Genomic DNA, 9,360 nt, shown 5'->3' with positions numbered 1-9,360 from the left:
TTGAAAACACCTGTAGGCACCAGTAATAATTTATAGACAGTCAAAGAGCACCTGCCACAACCCAGAAAAGCTCCTCTACAGTAAGCATAAGGTACACCACTCCTCTCAGGTGGAAACATTGAGGTTATAATTTACGCCTAAAATCTCCGACAAAGATTTTGCCTACTTATGGTTTCGAATAACGCTGTGATTTCAGTCCCTAGATTCCGAGCTATAACTCGAGAATTTTGTTTTTCTTTTTCCTCAAGATGCCAGAAACCGCTTCTTCCTTGCACTAAACATTTCTCACAGTCCATGTTTCGTGCGTGAGAACATTGGCGGCAGAAGCCTAAACTGCTGTTTATACTTACTCCCAGTAGAGTTCAGGAGACCTCAGAGATAAGAAACCTGTGCGTCCGCTTTCGGAGGCTGGTCCACTTTAGGGTACTTTATTTATGAAGCTTCGATAGAATTCTGAAATCCATATGACTGCAGAATGGGCAGGAAACCACGTTTCCACATACACACTGACAAGGAAAATGCGAACATCACACATTCCATTCTCTTCTTGCGGTGATAATATAAATTCATTACGGTACACAAACATTTTCAAGCAATAAATGGCTTTCGCCGCCCACCTTGCTCGATGGATTGCCTCTGGTACGCGAAAAGATAATTAGAAATCACTGTTGCTTGATGTCCTCTTCTTTCTTTTTTTTTTTTTTTTTTTTTACGTGCGGCCCTGAAATTTCTGAGACTGTTATCAGCTGATGTTGCTGGAGCTTCCTGAGGATCAAGTAACTTTAATTCGACGCTACTGCAATCTGACGTTTCCAGTTCGGCAAGTCAATCTGAGAAGAAAGTGACTGGAAAAATCTGAACCATAGCAAGCTAAACGGCCGAAGTACGGATGAAATTAACAGCACTGAATGCGTAATTTTTCTTTCTTTCCCCTTATTTTCGAATGTTATGAATTCATAAATAAATGATTTAGCAAACTGATGAATTTTATATTCGCTTCGTTCTCGCGTCTTCCTAGCTGCCAATGCTCGATCAATATGTTCTTATCTCTACGTCAAGTATGGGGTAATCGGTTCTATGCATGAACCGTAGTCGTCCTTTCAACTTTTGTTTACCTTCTTCAGTAGTAATGACATTTAAAGTATTAGGGTACCCCGTATCAAAAATGCCACGAAAATCTGTTTGCCTTCGCTTATCAATGTCCGATGACCTGCAAGCATGTTTCGTGGTTGCCTTCATTTTTATGAAAGTTCCAATTTTGCTATTCAGTTCATCAGATTCTGTCTAAGAATTAGCGCCTTTTCCCAGTAAACCATCACTTCCTGTATAGGTATCGTGTCTCTTTCATGAACATTTAATTTATACTCCTGCAAACTGTAGAATAAAGCTTGCAATCTTTGTCTGATAGAGGGCAGTTTGATTAGAATTACCTCGTGGCAGTAATACCTAAGTAAATAAATCTTCTTCTGCAAACGAACCGGAGGACGAAGACATTGTCCTTGCTACGACTGCTACCTTCTCTCGAAAGTGAAAGATTGCTGGGTGTACCGGCTTGGGTCGTAAAAGAGAACGTCTCTACTTCCTCTGCCTTCTCTATACCTGTCTTGGTGTCAAACGCCTGTCATATACCTAACCAATACGATCTCTGACAAGAGAAAGCAATGCTTGAGTTTGCCGTGCAGAAGCAATATTTTGCGAAATTCATGATTTTACCTTTGTGGGGTTTCCGCTTTTGAAGGCTGTGGAGCACCCCTTCACGTTATCCTACTCAGCCCTATTTTCACTCAGCTCCTTTTCACACAGACTGGAACAAAACTGGATGATTGCCCAAGAAAAATTAAGAGTTCCAAAGAAGAGCCACTCTAATCTACATAGTCCAACTCCGTAACACAGTGGTCAGCGTGTGCGATTGCCATGCAGTGGACCCGGGTTCGGTTCCCGGTACTGCCAGGGTTTTTCCTTTGTGGGCATACAGAACGGGTGTGCACTCAGCCTCGTTATGCCAACTGAGGAACCGAGTAGTAGCGGATCCGAGGTCAAGAAATCACCCCATGTCCCTCCTTACCGCATCCGATGACGCCATTTGTAGAGAATGACGCGGCGGTCGGTCGGACCCATTTTGACCGGAACGCGGAACTTAACCTTTTTATTCCCTAATACCTTAGCACATGTTTGATCATCCTGACCTTTCTCCTTGTCAATGTTTTTCACACGTTTCTCTCCTCGCTGATTCTGCGGTGAGCCTTCTCGTCCCTTACCTTATCAATCCACCTAATTTTCAACATCTGCCTATGCACATCTCATACGCTTCAATTCTTTTCTTTTCCGGTTTTCGCGCTATCCAAGATTCACTACAATTTTTCTCCTATTTACGCCTTTTTTTAATCTTATTCGTTGTGAAGAGAGAGAGAGAGAGAGAGAGAGAGAGAGAGAGAGAGAGAGAGAGAGCGAGTGCTGCCACTGATTACAGCAAGTCAAAATTTTCTCATGTCCTTCTGCAGTTTTTATAGCGGCGACACTTTTCTGTACACAACAGCAACGTCATTCAACAGTCTTGTAGTGCAAGTGACCCTGTCTGACAGATCGTTTATATACCAGGGGCATTCAAAAATTTTCCATTTGAGGGCGCTGCTGCAGCATATATGGAACATACCACGTCTCCGATACGTGTTTATAAGCATCGACATGTAGACAAAGAATTAGTGTGGCATTCGCGTCTTTCCGACTTGCAAGGAGTAGATGCAGAAACGTAACTATGGAGACGGTGTTACCAAATGCGTCCAAACAAGACCGATATGCTGTTGTTATTCTCTTGGCTGCTGAAGGGCAAAACACCGGTAGACATCCATTGGAGAATGAAGAATGTGTATGGGGGCAACATATTGGTCGAAAACCACAGTTGTGGAATGGTGCGCCAAGTTCCGTGCCAGTCGCCATTAATCAAGACGCTGGGAGACCAGCCTCACTCAAGCTGGTGACGCTCGGCCACCCACCCTATAGTCCTGAACTCTCCCCATGCGAGTATCGCGCCTTATGTCCATTAAAAAAGGTCTTGAAAGGCCTTTGTACGACACACAGTTCAGGAGATGTGACTTTGTAAACATTCAGATGCATGAGGAAGTAGCTTTGGCTTAAAATGGAGCGCAAATTTCCCAGACTATATTCATGCAGTGTTTCATAGTGAGAACACTTAGAAGGAGTTGGCCACCAAAAATTCTTTTAAATTATGTTTAAATTGTGCCTTGTCTGAAACTAAACTCTTAATGGTTGCTGGTAACTTATTGAAAATATGCGTTGCTGAATACTGGACTCCTTCCTCGGCAAGAGTAAGTGATTTTAAATCTTTATGTATATTATTCTTATTCCTAGTATTGATACTGTGTACCAAGCAGTTAGTTGGAAAAGAGATGTATTATTTACAGCAAACTTCATTAAGGAATAAATATACTGAGAAGCAGTGGTTAGTATGGCCAATTCTTTGAAAAGGTTTAGACATGATGTTCTTGGATTTACACTACACATTACTCTTATTATACGCTTCTGTACTCTAAAAATCTTTTCTCGGTTTGTGCAGTTACCCCAAAATATGATACCATATGACATAATGCAGTGAAAATAAGCAAAATATGCCAGTTTTTTATATTTATACTTCCTATGTCTGACGTCATTCGCATTGCAAACACAGACTTGTTTAGGCGTTCAAAAATGGCTCTGAGCACTATGGGACTTAACATCTGAGGTCATCAGTCCCCTAGAACTTAGAACTACTTAAACCTAACTAACCTGAGGACATCACACACATCCATGCCCGAGGCAGGATTCAAACCTGCAACCGTAGCGGTCGGTCGGCTCCAGACTGAAGCGCCTAGAACCGCTCGGCCACACCGGCCGGCTTGTTTAGGCGCTTTAGCAGTTCGTTAGAATGTCGCTCCCAACTGAATTTATTATCTAGTTCTAATCCCAAGAATTTTACACTGTCAACTTCTATTTCCATGTCATCATATTGTTTACACACACTAGAAGGAAATCTCTTGGAAGTTCTGAACTGTATATAGTGGGTCTTTTCAAAGTTTAATGACAGTGAATTGGCTATGAACCACTTATTAATGCCAGTAAAAATTTGATTAGCTGCCCTTTCTAAATTTATATTTGATTTACTATTTATTGCAATGTTTGTATCACGAGTGGCCTACTGGGACCATCAGACCGCCGTGTCATCCTCAATTGATGATGCGGATAGGAGGGGCGTGTGATCAGCACGCCGCTCTCCTAGTCGTTATGATGGGATTCTTGACCGAAGGCGCAACTATTCGGTCGAGTAGCTCCTCAATTGGCATCACGAGGCTGAGTGCACCCCGAAAAATGGCAACAGCCCATGGCCGCAGGATGGTCACCCATCCAAGTGCCGGCCACGCCCGACAGCGCTTAACTTCGGTGATCTGACGGGAACCGGTGTATCCACTGCGGCAAGGCCGTTGCCTAACCCGGGCCGTAAGGATTCAAAAATGGCTCTGAGCACTATGGGACTTAACAGCTGAGTTCATCAATCCCCTAGAATTTAGAACTAATTAAACCTAGCTAACCTAAGGACGTCACACACATCCATGCCCGAGGCTGGATTCGAACCTGCGACCTTAGCAGTCGCGCGGTTCCCGACTGAAGCGCCTAGAACCGCTCTGCCACAGCGGCCGGCCCCTTAGGATTGACATTCTGTCGCACTGACTACTCAGCTACCGGAACGGACACGTGAAGATGATGTTAAGACTGTGCACAGAAACGTAGTGGTAGCAAGTTACCGATATCTGGAGGTTGACCTGAAATTCCATGGAACAATTTATGCGCCGGTAAGCCGGCCGGAGTGGGCGAGCGGTTCTAGGCGCTACAGTCTGGAACCGCGCGGCCGCTGCGGCCGCAGGTTCGAATCCTGCCTCGGGCATGGATGTGTGTGATGTCCTTACGTTAGTCAGGTTTAAGTAGCTCTAAGTTCTAGGGGACTGATGACCACAGAAGTTAACTCCCATAATGCTCAGAGCCATTTTCTTTTTTTTTTTTTTTTTTTTTTTTTGCGCCGGTAAATTGTTTTGGTGACAGACACACTGCATCTCGTTGGCACGCGTTCGGGGCATCGTTTTAACAGCACATTTTCACCTCGCCAAAAACTGACGGAGGAGGTGGGACGCATTGTGACCTAGTTGTCGGTACGCGTCCTGCGGGAACAGGCGTGTAGGCGACGCACTTACAGCGAAAGTGCGGCGGTTGGCTCACCGGAATCCGGGTACGATAAAAACACTGGACGGGGCGGTCCGTTGCGTGCGCTGACCTGGGATGGCCGCGGTGAAAGTTCACCCGATCGGCGGAGGTCCGGCCTCGGTCTGTCGGCTCCCCACACCAGGTCCGTGCCCGCAGTATATTAACCGCCTCTGACGTCACGCCGGTCACTCCCAAATCTCTCCGGATTCCGAGCAGCTGAAAACACACGCGCGCGCGCTGCTGACGTCCCAGGGAAATCCGGCTCAGTCGCGGTCACCAGCTTTCCTCGTTGATGATTACAATGTCTGTGTTTGTGCAGTCCTTCAAACTTGGACGCATATTTGAAGGACATTGTGTAACACGCCCGGGAGTACATATGGGTGGAGGACCCTTAAACTGCTTGTGGACCGTGCGCCCTGTCCACACCACGTACTTGATACTCGTGCGGCGGTCTTACTGTTCTGCTCCACACTGTTGCTGGCTTGCCTGAAATTATCTAACTAAATACGCAAGCGGGTTTAGGGGAGCCACTCAACGTTAAAACACAACACTGTCCTACGTCTGGCATGAACATCTACAGGGTGTTACATAAAGGTACGGCCGGCCGCGGTGGTCTAGCGGTTCTAGGCGCTCAGTCAGGAGCCGCGCGACTGCTGCGGTCGCAGGTTCGAATCCTGCCTCGGGCATGGATGTGTGTGATGTCCTTAGCTTAGTTAGGTTTAAGTAGTTCTAAGTTCTAGGGGACTGATAACCTGAGATGTTAAGTCCCATAGTGCTCAGAGGCATTTGAACCATTTTTTGAAATTCGGTTTGGAGTCCCGGCCCGTCACAAATTTTAAAGCGTTTGCATGTAGCCCATGTCAATGCATAGTCACAGAATGCGAATCTGTTTCGCAACGAGCTTTCATTGTCACACTGGAGCCCTCGATCTACGAGGTAAAGTCGATTATTATCCGCAAAGTAGTCATAATATTTTACTGTAATCAAATAGGAAACTTTACAAGAACATCATTTTTCGACATAGTCTCCTTGCGTTTGAACGCACTTGGTCCATCGTTGTACAAGCTCCCTGATGCCTTCATAAAAGAAGGTTCTCGGTTGAGCTACGAGCCAGGAATGCACCGCCTCTTTCACTGCTTCGTCCGAGACAAATCGACGGCTCCTTAATGCCTGTTTGAGTGGACGAAACAAGTGATAGCCGGAAGGGGCAAGATCGGGACTATATGGAGGATGATCCAGTACTTCAAACTTGAGTTTCTGGAGCGTTTCAGCAGTGTGGGCAGCAGTATGCGGACGGGCATTGTCGTGCAACAACGCAACACCTTTTGACTCCAATCCTCGGCGTTTGCTTCGAACTGCAGGCTTCAGCCTGGCAGTAAGGATCTCACTGTAACGTACACTGTTTACTGTTGTGCTCCTTTCCCCATAATGTTCCAGTACTGGACCTTGTGCGTCCCAAAAACCCTAAGCATCAGTTTTCCTGCGGACGGTTGGATCTTGAATTTTTCCTTGCGCGGCGAATTTGGATGTTTCCATTCCATACTCAGCCGTTTACTCTCCGGCTCGTAATGATGGATCCATGTTTCGTCATCAGTAGTGATCCTGTCTAAGAAGTTGACTCATTCGTTACCATAGTGATCCAAATGTTTTTTACACCTCCCCAAGCGCGTTTGTTTATGCAACTGTGTGAGTTGCTTTGGGACCCGTCTTCCACAAACTTTATGAAACCCAAGTCTGTTGTGGATGACTTCGTAGGCAGAACCGTGACTAATTTGCAGACGATGTGCCACTTCGGCAATAGTTAATAGTCTGTCTAAGAGAATCATTTCACGTGAACGCTCAATGGTTTCTTCATTTGTGGCGGTAAACGGTCGTCCGTCTCCTTCATCGTGCGTAACACTTGTGCGACCATTTCGGAATTTTTCAATCTATTCGTAGACAGTCCGTTGTGGCAAAACACTGTACCGAAAGTCTTCGATGAATTTCGGCCCCAGACACGCCTCCCGACCACAAAAAACGGATCACTGAACGTTGCTCTTCTTTGGTGCAAATAGACAGCGGAGCAGCCATGATTAACAGCACGGCAGCGATAACGAAACTAACCTAGCAGCTTTAAAATTGCAAAGATATAACAACAAATAAACAAAGCATGCGTCATCAACGTAAACCGGCAGTATTATCAAAATAAACAAAAATATAACCAAATTGCGGATAATAATTGAGTTACCCTCGTATTTGAGAAATACACCTTTGTTTATGGACGTCTGTACCGCATTTCGTGGATTTATGACTAGTGGTTTCGGCTTTTACTAAATCATCATCGCAAGCAGCATCTTGTTACGAAAGTTTTACAAATGAAGCCGCCATCTGCCCTTCATCGTTGTCAGTAACAATCACAATTTCAGAAAGAATTTAAAATAATAATAATAATCATTAAGTGTGCCCTAATTGCTGGGAACAAGTCTTTCAATTGGACGCTACATCGGTGACTTGCGTGTCGGTAACCTAGGGCAGTAATAGTTTAGGGATAAGGGGACCTGCGGCTTAACTTGGTAAGAGAAGCACGGGCCGTTCATCGCGAGTCCCCACGTCGTTGATAGGCGAAAACTACATAAAACGCAGACCCAAAATTTCCTTCTTCCGGCCAGGATTCGATGCCCTGACCTCTGGAATTCCAAGCACGTGCTTACCACAAGGCTACCATGCCCGACATGGCAAATGTGAGACGCCACATTCATCAGTGATTGTAATTGAGTCGTATTTTCGGGTCTGAACAGTGTTTCCCCATTCTGACGGGACGCAACGTGTGGTGAAAGAGTTGCGCAATTTCTTCTGCAACGTGAGTACCAAGGCGGTGAGAAATGGCACGTGTAGTAGCTTCGAATAACACTTCGCGCAACGGAGGTATTGGAGCACGACGTTCGTTCCACAACCCGCCGTCACGTCACCTAACTCGTTTCTCGTCTACCGACTCTACATCTGCTAATAAACTTGACTAACGTAGGATAGGGTAATTCGTGCCTACGATAGCGTCTTTCTGTTTCCTTACGTCTCGTATAACAGGTCAGACATTTACAGGACCTCTTCTCATGACGGTGGGACAATACTTTGCGGCGCTGTCATATTTAGATTATTTGATCAAGATCCATAATTGTTATGTCGTTGAAGTTCTCTTGGAAGCCTGATTCCGATAACACAGAAAAATTATATAAGTAGTTCCATTAAAAAAACTGCGAGGTCAACCACATGGGTTCTAAAAGAAATCCGATAAATTTTGGATGTACGATAAATCGCACAAATCCAAGGTCTGTCAATGCGACTAAATACCTAGGAATTACAATTACGTGCAACTTAAAATGGAAAGATCACATAGATAATATTGTGGGGAAGGCGAAACAAAGACTGCGCTTTGTTGGCAGAACACTTAGAAGATGCAACAAACCACTGAAGAGACAGCCTACATTACACTTGTCCGTCCTCTTGCTGCGCGATGTGGGATCCTTACCAGGTAGGATTGACGGAGGACACCGAAAAAGTGCAAAGGAGGGCAGCTCGTTTCGTGTTATCGAACATTACGGGTGAGAGTGTCACTGATATGATACGCGAGTTGGGGTGGCAGTCACTGAAACAAAGGCGGTCTTCTTAGCGGCGAGATCTATTTACGAAATTTTATTCACCAACTTTCTCTTCCGAATGCGAAAATATTTTGTTGACACCCACCTACGTAGCGAGAAATGATCATCACAATAAAATAAGAGAAACCAGAGCTCGAACGGAAAGATTTAGGTGTCCCTTTTTCACACGCGCCATTCGAGAGTGCAATGGTAGAGAAGTAGTATGAAAATGGTTCGGTGAACCCTCTGCCAGGCACTTAAGTGTGAATTGGAGAGCAACCATGTAGGTGCAGATGTAAAAAAGACCAGTCTCCGGGTCGTTTATCGGCAGTTGTTAGGTTGGTGCGTAAGTGCGTAGCGTTTTTGTTTTGCATGTTGGTATTTCGGTTGCTATGGGTTCAATTACCGATTTTCATTTTTCATTTATAATTTACTGTTGCTGCTTGGGTTTACATATTGTCATTTGGAGATAGTGATCGGAGCTCTGAGCGCTAGA

The 9,360-nt window shown here is 45.2% G+C and overlaps 1 pseudogene; it reads right to left on the bottom strand.

The window, feature by feature from the left end:
• Nucleotides 1–4,363: 4,363 nt before the first annotated feature.
• LOC124554291 lies at nt 4,364–4,480 on the bottom strand (annotated as a pseudogene).
• Nucleotides 4,481–9,360: the final 4,880 nt, after the last annotated feature.

The sequence above is a fragment of the Schistocerca americana genome, chromosome 11, assembly GCF_021461395.2.
Source record: "Schistocerca americana isolate TAMUIC-IGC-003095 chromosome 11, iqSchAmer2.1, whole genome shotgun sequence".
In the NCBI taxonomy this organism is placed as follows: Eukaryota; Metazoa; Arthropoda; class Insecta; order Orthoptera; family Acrididae; genus Schistocerca; species Schistocerca americana.
This window is presented reverse-complemented; position numbering and strand designations above follow the sequence as displayed.